Raw genomic sequence first — 3,820 nt, 5'->3', positions numbered from 1 at the left:
GGTGTCTCTCCAGTTTAGAGACAAGGAGGTCTCTGTGTGTAGCATTTATAGAAAAAGCAGAGTAGAGTACAGGGAGTTTCCATTTCTCAGGGTCGCTGTTGGACACAGCTTCTCATTTGTAACTATCCTAATAGCACTCGAATTGAAGGATGAAGACAACCTTATGTGTCTTTCCTTGTGGTGAAATGCATAGATTTGGTCACCCTCTACTTCCTTCTGAAGGTGCTGCGGTCTGCCAAGATGTCTTCAGCTCATAAGGAACTTTTTCCTCTCTGATTAATAGCTCTGTGAAGAATATTCTGACATTAATGTATCTCGGATTTGGATTTGGAATTGGTAACCCACATTCTTCCAACTTTTTGTATTTCACAGCATCCTTGTACTTGTTTCCTGGTCATCCTTTGGGGATGACCAACACTCATGTAGTAGCTTTCATTAGAAGCTCAATGATAAAATGGAGTTCAGTCACAGGGGGAGCCTGAAGCTCCTTAAATAATTTAGGAAACTCATATACCATAGCATGCATCATCTTAGACAAATTCAGGATTTTGTGCTAAAGGCCATGAAACCCTTCATGTTGAATTGCATTGATGTTTTCTTGTGCATGTTTTCAAAGTTCATACAAAAATATGCTCCCTAATGTCACTCAGAGTGTTTCTATACTCCTAAAATTTTATCCAACCAGAACAAAACTACTGTTTGGACCTCACCTTCAAGCTCTTGCTTCGATGTGCGTATGTTGAGTTTTGCTTGAGCATCTGTGAATATCTTTGTGCTTTTCCATACCAGCTCCTAAGTGGGTGGCAGCAGTGCTTTCACCTGCAGCTGCCGGTGAAGCTCCATGCCAGCAGCCCTGCAACTGCTCGGAACAGTTCTGGTTCTGTCTGGATATCACGTGGAAGTATTTCCTCTCCATAGTTTGTCTTTCACCAAAAACAGAATCAGGTAGTTTTTTATACATGATAACAGTTAGTGAATCCCAGGTTGCACAAGCATTCAAGCAGCAATAAGCGAGTGCTTCCAGCTCTCTGATATTTGCTGTTAGCAGGATGAAAGCAAATGAAACAAGTGAGACTTTCCTGGAGCAGACACAAAGGGTCTGCAGCTCTGATCTCTGTGGTGGCTGCTCTTGTTCCTCGGCAGGCGATGGCCATGTTCCCTGCACCGCCAGCAGCGATGTAGCCACGGTGACCTAGAAAATGAACAACTCTGCTTTAAAGAAGTAATAAAAAGTCAACCTGTACCGGTAAACCAGAGAGTAACTTGTTCAAACTTGTTATGTGAAAGATTAAAGTTCCTACCTTCCCTTTATTTTCAGTCTACAGATGTCTGCGGTTCCAGTCAGTTGATAATGAGAAAGTCTCTTCAAACCGCCTGGAGCAGGTCACTTCTCTGTACGCTTCCTTCTGGTCACCGTTTGGCTTTATTGTATTTTTAACTTACATTTTCATTCAGCACTGTGCAGGGTCAGATGTACTCAAATATATAATTCAAATATATATTATGTGCTCATGAAAGGGATTTCTGTGAAGGTTGCATGGTCACTGGGTGCAAAACGGAGTATATAATTTTCCGTGCATTCTCAAACCCGTACACATAAAGGAGTGCATCAAATTTGCCACAAAGGAAAAAGTGAACAGGGATAAATTTTATTTCCTTTCTGATTAAATAAAGCCATACCTATTATAAAATCAGAGTTAACTCTCTGTCCCTGTGGGTAGGGCTGTTAAAAGCAAAGAAACAGCAACAACCTTCTAGATACAAAATATCCCAGATTACAGTTTACATAACAGATGAAGTGTTCTACTTCATATGTTAAAAGATGGTTTTATTATCCTTCATTTGTATGGAAAAACAGAACACAGTGTATTTTATCTCCCAATTAACAAGTTCTTAGCAGATATTTGTGCTGTATTTTAATTTTACTCTGATAAAAATGACCTCTCTTTTTTCCTGGGTTACCATTTTCCACCCTGCCTCTAAAACCTAAGATGTAATATATGTTTAAAAAGGACTTAACTGTTGGATCATCTAGCTTCCAGCTTTTGCATACCAGCTTTCTTTAAATTGTTCCCATCTCCTTCTTCATATATCAGGCCATAAATTTGGGTTTTGGAGAGATGTTTCTGACGTCTGAACCACTTATCCATCAATTTGTAATCCATATAACCTGCGCCTATAACATTTTGTATCTTTGGGCTCCAACCTTCTAATTAGTAAAAACTTGGGGAGTTTTAGTTTCTTAAAAACAAAAGAGAGAAATATTTTTTATGTTTCTGTGTGTACTGCATAAAACAAATTACTCAGTGTGGTACATACAAAATAAGTAACATGAATGTTGGGAGCAAATACAGGATGATTGTTAATGTAAACCTGCAAGAAGAAAGTCAATTATATGCCTTTGATTGTTCTCACAGATTAGAAGTTCGCTAATTGAAAAAGATTGTGCCCACTGTTAAATGTACTTTAGATACTCTGTTTTCCAGCCAGGAAAGAGGGCAAGAAGAGATTTATCATGCAGCTGCTCTTTCCATGTGCCTTATCTCCTGATGAATGGAGGCTGAATGCTGGTTGCTGGTGACAGCACCAGCCGCAGCAGCAAGTCCTGCCCCATGAGAGGTATCCGTGTTCTTCTCCAGCAAACCTCTCCAGCCCCATAACCATGTCCAGCCTCACTCGGGGCACTTTGGCTCAGAGTATGTTCCTGGCTCTCACAATCAAACCTCATGGCATGCTTGCTCTGCTCTCAGTACCTGTTGCCTTAATAGCAGCTGGCATCCGCATTGACAGGAGAGCAGAGAGCAAGAACCAGCTCAGCACAGAAATAAATGTGAGGTTTTGGCAGTTATACTGATTGCATGTTGTCCTGGGTTCAGCTACAGCAGTCATTTTTTCTCCTTCTTAGTAGCTGGTGCAGTGCTGTGTTTTTGACTTTCAGTCTGGGAACAACGCTGATAACACCGATGTTTTTAGTTGTTGCTAAGTAATGTTTACTCTGACCAAGGACTTTCTCAGTCTCATGCTCTGCCAGGGAGGAGGGGAAGCCGGGAGGAAGCAGAGACAGGACACCTGACCCAAACTGGCCAAAGGGGTATTCCATACCACAGCACGTCATGCCCAGTATAGAAACTGGGGGGAGTTACCCGGAAGGCCCAGATCGCTGCTCGGGTCGGGCTGGGTATCGGTCAGCGGGTGGTGAGCGGTTGTGTCCTTTTCCCTTGTTATTCCTCTTATCATTATTATTGGTAGCAGTAGTGGTTTGTATTATACCTTAGTTACTGGAGAGCTGTTATCTCAACTCGTGGGAGTTACATTCCTTCGATTCTCCTCCCCATCCCTCCGGGAGCGGGGGGAGGAAGGAAAAGGGGGGGAGTGAGCGAGCGGCTGCGTGGTTCCAAGTTGCCGGCTGGGCTTAAACCACGACACATGTGAAAATATTTTTTAAATACTGAAAATTATTAATATTATGAACATTATAAAAATTACGATTATATTAAATATTAAAAAAGAGAAGTCTGGAGAAGGCTCCGGGTAGACCTTAGAGCAGCTTCCATTACCTAAAGGGGCTGAAAAGAAAGCTGGAGAGGGACTTTTTACAAGGGCAAGTAGTGATAGGACAAGGGGGAATGGCATTAAACTGACAGAGGGGAGATTTAGATTAGATATTAGGAAGAAGTTCTTCCCTGTGAGGGTAGTGAGGCACTGGCACAGGGTGCCCAGAGAAGCTGTGCCTGCCTCATCTCCGGCAATGTTCAAGGCCAGGTTGGATGGGGCTTGGATGGGTGCTTAGAGCAACCTGGTCTAGTGGAAGGGGTCCCTG

Source organism: Nestor notabilis, unplaced genomic scaffold (assembly GCF_000696875.1).
Source record: "Nestor notabilis isolate BGI_N333 unplaced genomic scaffold, ASM69687v1 scaffold3177, whole genome shotgun sequence".
In the NCBI taxonomy this organism is placed as follows: Eukaryota; Metazoa; Chordata; class Aves; order Psittaciformes; family Psittacidae; genus Nestor; species Nestor notabilis.
This window is presented reverse-complemented; position numbering follows the sequence as displayed.